General features: G+C 44.3%; 1 protein-coding gene across 1 annotated transcript in view; it reads left to right on the top strand.

Annotated features, from left to right (window-relative positions):
* The window catches only part of SCD5 (stearoyl-CoA desaturase 5), a 182,027-nt gene that overhangs the window by 158,510 nt on the left and 11,230 nt on the right, over positions 1-12,287 (top strand). The window lies entirely within an intron of this gene.

The raw sequence follows: 12,287 nt of genomic DNA, 5'->3' as shown, positions 1-12,287 counted from the left end.
ACAACCCTGAGTTTGGAATAGCAATGACAGGGGAAGCAGCTCCAGCCTCTCCATCCTCCTCCCAGTGGGACTTTTCTGACGCCCATCAGTTGTTCTGTGGCCTCCTGGAAGATGGTCCCACTAGGCTGAGATAAAAGCAGTGGCCAGCTCAGTAATTCACTCTCCTGTTGGCCCTCACACCTTCCCTGCCTCCCATCTGCTTTTTCCCAGGACTGAGCTGCCTTTATAAAGTAGTAGCAAATAAACTTTTTCCTTAAGCCCTGCCTTCTGAGAAACCCAGGCTAAGACACCTATCACCATCAAGGTGGGTCAAGTTTTTGTTCCATTAGTTCTAATTAAGAAGGCAGAAATATGAGTAATAATTTCCACATACAATTTATTGTTTAAGTTGGAGTCATTGAACATGTACACCCTTGGCTAGAGGAAAGCTCACTGTCTGAAATGCTGTCTTCATGTGCTTGTGGCACAGTTGTACTGACGGAATGTTGAATAATGCAGTAACCACAGTTGAGAGGAGATTGATCAGGGTAGGCTTTCTGGAGGAAATCAATTTTGAACTGAGTTCTGGAGGCCTGGGGTGCTTTGGAACGATGATAGCTGGAATTAGGGATAGATCCCCTGGACTAGAAAGCATGTGTGTGTACAGGGGCCGTGCCTTTTACATGCAAAATGAAGAATCCTGTTATATCAGCCTGTTCATTTTTGCCCTCAACAAGAAAAATGGTCAGTCTACTTAATCAATTCAGCGAGAGCCATTGATATTGATCGAGAGGGTGGTTTAAATGACTTCATTGGCTTGTTTCCTGCATAGAGACTGGCTGCTGGTGAGTAGCCTATCATTGACAAGAGTTTAGGAATTAAACTTGCTTGCTTGTCAGTGGGTGGAGGGTTGTACTCTGTCCGTTGGTGAGTGAATATCCTTTCAGCATAAGGTCCATCCACATATATGTAAGCTAGAAGGATCAGGGGTGTGCGTGAGTGCACATTCACACACACACATTGCTATCTAGTGTACTATAGTTCCTTTAAACATTTTACTGCCAAAATACTAAGGTATATAATTTTAGTTTTAAAAGGGCCATTCTTTAGCTGAAATTCAGTTTTCTTACTTGAATCTTATGCCACATCCTAACGTAAACAGAGAAAATTAAAGTTAGACAACAATAACATCGAAGAAAAAAGTGCTTACCTTTTAGATATATTGGACTTTCATTCCTTTGGGAATTGAAGAGCTCTTAGAGAATTTGATAAAAGCTATAGACTTTGAACCCCCCCCAAAATAGGAATACAAAAGAGTTTGCATATAATTTCATGCGTCTCAGATTAAGAAAAATGCTTTGTTTTTTCCTGCAATGTTCAGTCTATCTCAGATAGAAGGATGTCAGTGGAATGCTGTTTTAAGAGTGAGAGCAAGTGGAAATGCAGCCACTTCGTTTTAAAAATTATTTTGTAAATGATTCCAATTGTTCACTTTTGTCTTGGCTGTTCTGTATACCGTCAGGAGTTAGTCTGGTGTTCTCATAACTTATTCAGAACTATTAATAACTAATCAGGAAGAGAGGGAGGAGAGTGGAGGGGAAGAAGGATGGAGACAGACAGAGACAGGCAATCCTAGAGAGAGACCCAGGATGACATCAGTCTAATCACCTTTAATTTTATTCAGAGGGCTAAAGAAACTCTAAGTATCAAACAGTTACAAGGGTTAACTGACCTAATTGCTTTCGCCAAAGACAGACGGATCCTTACCCTCAGTTCCCTCCAGTGCCTGGCAGCAGTTCAGCTGCTTCCTGGGCACCCACTGCGCTACGGGCACTTTGTGTTCAAGCTACTGCAAATGCTGTGAATTGGATCAAAACAAATCCTCCCCTCAAAGAACGTGCTGTCCATTTCTTCTGATGGAATCAACGCTTTGAAAGAGTAAAAAGGCCTTTTAACCTTCCTGCCCTGGTCTAAGCCATCAGCAGGCCTGGGTATGTTCTATAAGTGCTTCATTGTTAATGAGGTAGAAATGACGCTCTTTGTGTTGAAATTCTGAAATGACTGTGTTCGTCTTTTGAACTGCTGTTCAGTGAATCGACGCAAGCTGTTTGTGCAAAGACAAATTAAATGCAAGTGAATGGATGCAACTGACCCCCACATTGAGAACATGAAAGCAAATAAAACTGAAGTTGGAGAGAAAATGTAAACGTCTTTTCCCCACTGCATCTCGAGCTTCTGAAGAAGATGCTGTCACGGAACAGCAGCCGTTTGCCGTCCTGTTCCTCTGTGGGGGAGAAGAAAGACCCAGAAGGAGAGGATTATGCACCTAGATAGTCCAAGTAGAAGATTTTCTTCTACGGGAATGCTTATGATAAAGTAGCACAGGGGAAGGGGTGTCAGGTCTAATCAAGGGTCAAAGACAAATCCGGAGTGATAAGTTTCAGAAAATACTACAAATGCAGCCATCACGAAGACTTTCACGTAAAGTCACTATGACACCGGAGAGCCCGGAGCACGACAGCAAAGCCTGTTTTGGACTTGAACAATTCAGAGAGTCTGGGAGATTTTTCTGAAAAACTCCAAAGAGCTGCCCCACCAATGGGCTATCATCTTCACATCTGCATCCAAATAAATCATATATCCCACCTCCTTGTGGGCAGTACCAAAGGGGGAGAGAGGGAGGAAGGGGGAGAGAATGTTCCATGCATTTACAAATTGCTGAACTGTATCTTCAGTCCTCTAAACACATGTTTACAGTAAGCACCCAGATGATTCTGCCTGGTCCCCTCCAAGATGCAAAAACTGTAGAGAAAATGAACTCCTGGCTAGACTTTAAATGAAATCACAAAACCAAACATGTTTACTCAAAATGCCGGCAACAGCTCGTGGCTCATCATTAGGATGCATTTGTGCGGCTGTAATTTCTCTCTCTCCCGTGGTGGTGTTTGCTCCTCCTCCCATTTCCTCAGCACCCCCCCCCCCTGCCAAAGTCGACAGATCGCTTCCCCTTCCTTGATGCTCTTAATAGGTTTTGCTCTCCACCTCTCCCACTCCACCAGCGCTGGAGGTTAGTCAAGCAACAGGAAATGCTTATGGACAAAGAACAGCAATTTCTTTTTCATCTGAAGAAAAATGACCGTTTTAAGATGCTTATTACACCCAAAATACATATTTAAAAAAATACATATGAAAACCCAAATCCTTTCTTGTGCATAGAACAAAGTTTTGGTCTCAAGGCTATTTTTAATGTTTCAGTTCTCTTTCTCATTATGTATGCAGTTTATAGGAATGGGGGTATTCCTCAAATCATTGATGAAGCTGAAAGGTTTGATGAAGTTGAAAAGCATCTATCCATGTCTATATTTGTGTCCTATGGCTGAAGCTACTTGGACTGGGGCATTGTAGTGTGTGACGTCATTTGATTATGTGAAAACAGGTTCAGTCTTGAGCTAAATGCTGAAAAACATCTTCCTAATCATGGTGTTGGATGATGAGGACTGTGATGAAGTGGTGGGTGTGGGAAGGTTTCCAACATCTGTTTGTTGTCGACCTGTTTGTATAAGCTGTCACCTTAAAGCTTTAGAAGGCTGACCTCAAGTTACCTGTAAAGTGAGCTTGAGTGCCTTGGCTTTGTGTTTCTGGTTTAATGTGGGTCTCCCGTTTCAAATCTGTGGAAGAGAGCTACTTCCTTGGTCATTCTTGGATATATTACCACCTCTTTCCTCTCGTCCTTACCCCCTCTCTTTTTATCCCTTGATGATTTTAAGAGTTTTCTCCATTTCCAGAGTGTGAGCATTCACAGAAAGACAGAGAGGAAGCCATTCACATTCTAGAACAAGTCTAAACCTGTTCGAGTGGCTATTAATCTTAGGTAGTGCCAAAATTTTAACTGTGTATGACAGCTCAGAAAATGACCTAGAAGCTCATATTCAGAAATCATTCATTTAAACTAGAGATAGGAAGCCTAAAAGAAGTTCGGATCTGATAAGCAAGAATGTCTTTAGTAAAGTTGTTGGCATTTTAGCCACAGTCCTGCACTGGCACCGATCTATGTGGTAAGCATCTAATGAAGGCCCCAAGAGCAGGCTATATACATTTACTGTGTGGTTTGCGTTTGTTTTTGAATCTATTTTAATTAAAAATTTAAATTTGTTCTATTAACATGGATTCAAATGTCCCACTCAGTAAAACACCCTCAACACCAACAACGTGCCCCCCATTAAACCCCTTTTTCCTCCCTCCCCCCTTCCCTCTGGGATTTGCTGTCCTGTTACCTGTATCTATGTGTTATGTATATATAACTTGGCTAATACCTTCACCTTCTCTGACCCCATCCCCTCATCCCCCTTCTCTCTGACAGCTCTCCCTCTGCTCCCTATGACCCCGCCTCTGCCTCTATTCCATTCCTCAGTTCACTTTGTTTATTAGATTCCACATATAAGTGAGATCATATGATCCTTTTCTTTCTCTGCTTGGCTCACTTCACTTAGCATAACAATCTCCAGGTCCATCCATACCATCGCAAAAGGTGAGATTTCCTTCTTTTTCATGGCTTTGTATGTAGTATTCCATTGTGTATATGTATCACAACTTTTTTATCCACTGATGGCCACTTGGGCTGTTTCCACATCTTGGCTATTGTAAAAAATACTGCGATAAACATGGGGGTGCATATTTTCTTTTGAATTAGTGTTTTTGTATTCTTTGGATATATTTCTAAAAGTGGGATAGCTGGGTCAAAAGGCAGTTCCATTTTTAATTTTTTAAGGAAACGCCATACAGTTCTCCACAGTTTCTGCACCAGTCTGCATTCCTACCAGCAGTGCAGGAGGGTTCCCTTTTCTCCACATCCTCACCAGCACTTATTGTGTGTTGTTTTGTTAGTGAGTGCCATTCTGACAGGTGTGAGGTGGCATCTCATTGTGGTTTTAATTTGCATTTCTCTGATGATTAGTGATGTTGAACATTTTTTCATATGCCTATTGGCCAATCTGTATGTCCTCTTTGGAGAAGTATCTATTCAGTTCCTTTGCCTACTTTTTTTTTACGGGACAGAGAGATAGAGCCAGAGAGAGGGATAGATAGGGACAGACAGACAGGAATGGAGAGAGATGAGAAGCATCAATCATTAGTTTTTTGTTGCGACACCTTACTTGTTCATTGATTGCTTTCTCATATGTGCCTTGACTGTGGGCCTTCAGCAGACCGAGTAACACCTTGCTCAAGCCAGTGACCTTGGGTCCAAGCTGGCGAGCTTTTTGCTCAAGCCAGATGAGCCCGCGCTCAAGCTGGCGACCTCGGGGTCTTGAACCTGGGTCCTCTACATCCCAGTCTGACCCTCTATCCACTGCACCACCGCCTGGTCACGCCCTTTGCCTATTTTTAAATTAAATTGTTTACTTTCCTGGTGCTGAGTTTTAGAAGTTCTTTATAAACTTTGGTTATTAACCCCTTATCAGACATATCAGCTAATATGCTCTCCCGTTGTGTGGATTGTCTTTTAATTTTGTTAATGGTGTCTTTTGCTGTGCAAAAGCTTTTTAGTTTGATATAGTCCCATTTGTTTATTTTGTCCTTTATTTTACTTGCCTGCAGAGATATATCAGCAAAATATTGCTACGAGAGATATTGAAGTATTTACTACTGCCTATGTTTTCTTCCAAGATTTTTATGGTTTTTGACTTATATTTAAGTCTTTTATTCATTTTGAATTTGTTTTTGTGAATGGTGTAAGTTGGTGGTCTAGTTTAAATTTTTTGCATATGCCTGTTTAATTTTCCCAACACCATTTATTAAAGAGACTGTCTTTACTCTAGTGTGTCCTCTTTGCCTTTTTTGTCAAATATCAATTAACCATAAAGGCGTGGATTTATTTCTGGGTTCTCTGTTCTATTCCATTGATATGTATGCCTGTTTTTATGCCAATATTAAGCTGTTTTGATAACAATGGCTTAGTAATATAACTTGATATCAGGAAGTGTGATACCTCCCACTTTGTTCTTTAGTTTCAACATTGCTGAGGGTTCTTTTCTGGGTCCATGTAAATTTTTGGAATATTTGTTCTAGATCTGTGAAGTGTGCCATTGGTATTTTAATAGGAATGGCATTGAATCTATAGATTGCTTTGGGTAGTATAGACATTTTAATGATGTTAATTCTTTCTATCCATGAACATGGTATATGCTTCCACTTGTTTGTATCTTCCTCAATTTTTTTTCAATGTCTTATAATTTTACAAGTACAAGTCTTTTGCCTCCTTGGTTAAATTTATTCCTAGGGGCCCTGGCCAGTTGGCTCAGCGGTAGAGTGTCGGCCTGGCATGAAGAAGTCCTGGGTTCGATTCCCTGTCAGGGCACGCAGGAGAAGCACCCATCTGCTTCTCCACCCTTCCCCCTCTTCTTCCTCTCTGTCTCTCTCTTCCCATCCCACAGCCAAGGCTCCATTGGAGCAAAGTTGGCCCAAGCACTGAGGACTGCTCCATGGCCTCCACCTCAGGCACTAGAATGACTCTGGCTGCAATGGAGCAACGCCCCAGATGGGCTGAGCATCGCCCCTTGGTGGGCATGCGGGTGGATCCCAGTTGGGCACATGCAGGAAGGGGTCTGTCTGACTGCCTCCCCACTTCTAACTTCCAAAAAAATACAAAAAAAGCCCTGGCTGGTTGGCTCAGCGGTAGAGCGTCAGCCTGGCGTGCGGGGGACCCGGGTTCGATTCCCGGCCAGGGCACATAGGAGAAGCGCCCATTTGCTTCTCCACCGCACCCCCCTTCCTCTCTGTCTCTCTCTTCCCCTCCCGCAGCCAACGCTCCATTGGAGCAAAGATGGCCCGGGCGCTGGGGATGGCTCCTTGGCCGCTGCCCCAGGCGCTAGAGTGGCTCTGGTCGTGGCAGAGCGATGCCCCGGAGGGGCAGAGCATCGCCCCCTGGTGGGCAGAGCATCGCCCCTGGTGGGCGTGCCGGGTGGATCCCGGTCGGGCGCATGCGGGAGTCTGTCTGACTGTCTCTCCCCGTTTCCAGCTTCAGAAAAATACAAAAAAAAAAAAAATACAAAAAAAATATTCCTGGGTACTTAATTTTGTTGTTTTTGTAGTTGCAATAGTGAAAGAGTTTCCTTAATTTCTCTTTCAGACAGTTTATTATTGGTGTATAAAAGTGCCACTGAATTCTGAATATTAATTTTATATCCTGCCACCTTGCTGAATTCATTTATCAGGTCTAGTAGTTTTTTGATTGAGACTTTAGGGTTTTCTATGTACAGTATCCTGTCATCAGCAAATAATGATACTTTTACTCCTTCTTTTCCAATTTGGATGCCTTTTATTTCTTCTTCTTGTCTGATTGCTGTGGCTAGGACTTCCAGAACTATGTTGAATAAGAGTGATGAGAGGGGGCACCCCTGCCTTGTTCCTGATCTTAAGGGGATTGCTTCTAATTTTTTTAATCTTGGCACTTTTCTCTCTTATATTCTTTGCTTTATTAAAGTCACTGCAGTGTTTTTATTTTCCTGAGAAGCTAAGAACTCTTAATTTTTAACCAACGTATCATTTATTTAATCGTTTCACAAACACTTAGGTATGCCGGCTCTATGTGAGCCCCTGCTGGATGCTGGAGAGTCTGGCTGTCTGATGCACTCAGCTGGCCCAGCAGTTTATCCATGTCCTAGGTCAGTTACCCCAGCAGCTGGCTCTGAGATGGACATTGCATTGTGGAAAGTTTCCTAGGAAGAAGGATGAAGACAGGACTGGGCAAGAGAAGAAGCTGGGCTTTGATCAGTCTCAGTGCAGACTTCTGCAAACCCTATGGTGGACACTGATGACTGTTCAGAGTCATCAAGAGTCAGGGCAATAGGAGTAGATATAGGCAGTGGACAACTACCTTTATTAGTGAGTCCCTGGATATGGTCATTAAGTGAGGGCATGACCTCTAGCAGAGACAGCACTACCTGTAACTGAGGGACTAAGTGCTCCAACAGAGAGGCCTGGGTGGCACATCATAGTGCCCACGGCAGTGCACTAGGACACTTCCAGCTGCTCCACAGGAGATCTTGACTCAACTGGCTTGTCCTAGAGTAAGACATCAGAAATTAAGCAAATAAAAAATTGGTTAGTTCAACAGCTCAATGACATATTCAAGGACGTTTCCATCTTTCTTCTTCTTTTTTTTTTTTTTTTGTATTTTTCTGAAGCTGGAAACGGGGAGAGACAGTCAGACAGACTCCTGCATGCGCCCGACCGGGATCCACCCGGCACGCCCACCAGGGGCAACGCTCTGCCCACCAGGGGGCGATGCTCTGCCCCTCCGGGGCGTCGCTCTGCCGCGACCAGAGCCATTCTAGCGCCTGGGGCAGAGGCCAAGGAGCCATCCCCAGCGCCCGGGCCATCTTTGCTCCAATGGAGCCTTGGCTGCGGGAGGGGAAGAGAGAGACAGAGAGGAAGGAGGGGGGCGGGGTGGAGAAGCAAATGGGCACTTCTCCTATGTGCCCTGGCCAGGAATCGAACCCGAGTCCCCCGCATGCCAGGCCGACGCTCTACCGCTGAGCCAACCGGCCAGGGCTCCATCTTTCTGCTCTGTCTACATAAGGGGTCAGCTTTGTTTCTCAATTTTCTCCCTGTCAGTTATAAGATGGCTGTAGCAGGTCTGGGTATCACTGTGAAAAAGGAGCAGCCATCTCTGGTGTTGAGGAAAATATTCCTTCATCTCTCTTTATTATGGTGGAATATGTAAACGTAATATTTATCATTTTAACCATTCATAAGTATACAATTTTGTGGCATTAAGAATATTCAAAATGTTATATATCCACTAGCTGTCATTACCACTAATCTATACACAAAACTTTTTCATCATTCCCAACAAAAACTTTGTATCCATTAAACAATAACTACCGTTTCCTCTTTCCCTTCCTTCTAGCTCCTGGTAACTTCTGTTCTACTTTCTGTTCTGTGAAGTTGCCGATTATAGGTACCTCATATAAGTGGGATCATAACAGCATCTGTCCATCTGTGTCTGGTGTATTTCACTAAGCATGTTTTCCAGGCCTATTTTGTAGCGTATATCAAAATTTCATTCCTTTCTGTGGTTGAATAATATTCCATTAGATGTATCTACAACATTTTGCTTATCTATTATTCATCTGTTGCTGGTCACTTGGGCTGTTTTTACCTTTGGTTGTCATGAATAATGTTTCCATAAACATTGGCATACAAATATCTGTTCAAGCTCCTGATTTCCATTCTTTTGAATACACATCTAGAGGTGGATTTGCTGGGTTATACAATGATATGGTGTTTAACCTTTTGAGAAACTGCCAAACTGTTTTCTGCAGCAGCTACACCATTTGACATGCCCACCAGCAATGCACGAGGGTCCCAATCTCTCTATGTCTTCACCAACATTTATTTCCCTTTAAAAAAGTTATAGCTATCTTTTTCCTCATATTGTTTTGGCCACTACTGGACAATTCCTAAATTAATTATTGGTAAAGTGAATGAGATCGCCGTGATTGTCTCAATCAGTTAGGACTCATGCCGTGTGTAGTGTCCATTTCCCTGAAGGACATGGCTACAAGGAGGGCAGATGGATGTCCGAACACAACCAGTGTGTTCCAGCAAGAAAGGAAAAGGTAGGGGTGGGTTATGGGGAGGCTTCCATCAATGTTTTGCAATGGAGAAGCTTTAAAAATATCAGTGCCCAGCGTAACCAGGTGGTGGCACAGTGGGTAGAGCACCCACCTGGGATGCTGAGGACCCAAGTTCAAACCCTGAGGTCACCGCTTGAGCGCAGGCTCACTACCTTGAGCATGGAGTCTCCAACTTGAGTGTGGGATCATAGACATGACCCCATGGTCACTGTCTTGAGCCCAAAGGTTGCTGTCTTAAGCCCAAGGTTGCTGGCTTGAGCAAGGGGGTCACTGGCTTGGTTGAAGCCCCCCAGGTCAAGGCACATATGAGAAAGCAATCAATGAACAACTAAAGTGCTGCTACCTTCTCATCTCTCTCCCTTCCTGTCCATCTCTGTCTCACTTAAAAAAAAAAATCAGTGCCCAGACCAGAAATTCTGATTTAGTTGGAGTCAGTTGGTCTGCAGTGAGTTCCCATCATCAGTCATTTTAAAATGTTTGCCCAGTTGATTCTATTGTGCAGCTCTGGCCAGTTGGCTCAGCAGTATAGGATAGGCCCGGTGTGTCTCAGGTTCGATTCCCAGTCAGGAGTCAGGGCACACAGGAGAAGTGACCATCTGCTTCTCCACCCCTTCCCCTCTCCCTTCTCTCTATCTCTCTTTCCCTCCCAAAGCCATGGCTCAGTTGTAGCAAGTTGGCCCCATGTGCTGAGGATGGCTCCATGGCCTCTCCTCAGGTGCTAAAATAGCTCAGTTGCTGAACAATGGAACAATGGACCCAGATGGGCAGAGCATCAATCCATAGGGGGCTTGGTGGGTGAATCCTGGTCAGGGAGCATGTGGAAATCTGTCTCTCTGCCTCCCTGCTTCTCACTTAAGAAAAAGAAAGAAGAAAATAATGTGCAGTTGAGATCACTGATCTAGCCAGTTAGATAGCCCCAAGTATGAATACTGAGAGTTGAGAAATACAGCAAGCTATAGGAAGCATGTGCTGGGCACCTTGCCCTGTCCAAGGAGACCAGGAAAATCTCCCAAGGGCAGGTGATGTTTGCTGATATCTGGAAAAGGCAAGTCACCAAAACTGGGGGAAAGTATCATAGACACAGGGGACCCTGATTCAGGATCTCTGTATTCGGGGTTTCCTTTGCTTGGAACCCTTTGCCCCATTTAGCTATATGACTAACTTCTCACTTCCTTCAAGTCTTTCCTCAAAAGCTATTCTAAGGCCTTCCCTAGACATCTGACCCTTACTTCATATTCTCCTTGTCTGAAATTTTTTTTTTTTAGTATTTACCCCCAGCATGCTGCATATATTGTTCATTTTATTAGCTGTCTTCCCTACCAGAAAATATGTATAAAAACAACTTCCCTACCAGAATACCCCTTCTCCCTAAGGGTGGGGATTTTTGTCTGTTTTGTTTATTTTATATCTCCAGTGCTAGGACAGTACCTGGCACATAGTAGGAACTCGATAAATTTATTAATACTGCATTTTACAGAGGAGACCTCTGAGGCTCAGTGAAATTAAATAAATGACTCAGCATCACACAGCTAGGAGGTGACAGATTTGGGTCTTTAAATATGTATTCTCTGATGCTTTACAACATAAAAACCCATTTAGCAAAAAGACAGTGCACTATCAATGGCTCCTCTCCAGCCTCCCTTCCTGCTACCAGTTGGAGAAAAGAAATCTCTTAAATTAGGAAAGATTAGGGGCTGGATGGAGGCTTTGCGGCGTTGCTCTGTGGACCCTTCGGTAGGGAGTTCAGATTTGAGTGGTTTTTGGGGGTTTTTTGTATTTTTCTGAAGCTGGAAACGGGGAGGCAGACAGACTCCCACATGCGCCCGACCGGGATCCACCTGGCATGCCCACCAGGGGGCGATGCTCTGCCCATCTGGGGCATTGCTCTGTTGCAACCAGAGCCATTCTAGCGCCTGAGGCAGAGGCCATAGAGCCATCCTCAGTGCCTAGGCAAACTTTGCTCCAGTGGAGCCTTGGCTGCGGGAGGTGAAGAGAGAGACAGAGAGGAAGGAGAGGGGGAGGGGTGGAGAAGCAGATGGGTGCTTCTCCTATGTGCCCTGGCCGGGAATCGAACCCGAGACTCCTGCACGCCAGGCCAATGCTCTACCACTGAGCCAACCGGCCAGGGCCAGATTTGAGTGGTTTTAAGCAGGAAAGGTGGGAAGCCATCTCTGCACTTGTTTCCAGGTAAGAAGGCCAGTAACAGTAATTAAATGTAGACCAGTTGCTGGAGAATGGCAGGCAGGAGGAAGGAAGGGGTGCCCAGCTACACAGGAAGGTACGCTGAGTGTGTCTGAAATAGTTCAGGAGAATTTTTACAGTTATCAGCATCAAGAGCGGACTCACTGGCAGTCCCACCCAGACTTGCCTAAAAAGTCCTTCCTCTTTCACCCATTACAGTGAACACACAAAGAGGAATCCTAGCAGAATACAGGAAGAGCAATCAGAGAACAACCCTAAAATTAGAGCTGCTAACGCTTTGTTAGAATGAGAGCAGTATTTTTGAAGAGTATCTCCTTTTGAGGAACAGGAAATTTGGCTGGACAGTAGTTGTGCCAGGAGGTGAAACCCAGGACTTTTCCTCCTCCCACTTGGGAAGCCACATTGCTGGGCTGTCCCTCCACAGGGACCCGGCCCCCTGGGGCACTGGAGTTTCTGGAAGCAGAGCCC

Source organism: Saccopteryx leptura, chromosome 5 (genome assembly GCF_036850995.1).
Source record: "Saccopteryx leptura isolate mSacLep1 chromosome 5, mSacLep1_pri_phased_curated, whole genome shotgun sequence".
Classification (NCBI taxonomy): domain Eukaryota; kingdom Metazoa; phylum Chordata; class Mammalia; order Chiroptera; family Emballonuridae; genus Saccopteryx; species Saccopteryx leptura.
The sequence above is the reverse complement of the archived record's forward strand: the minus strand, read 5'-3'. Positions and strand labels throughout refer to the sequence as shown.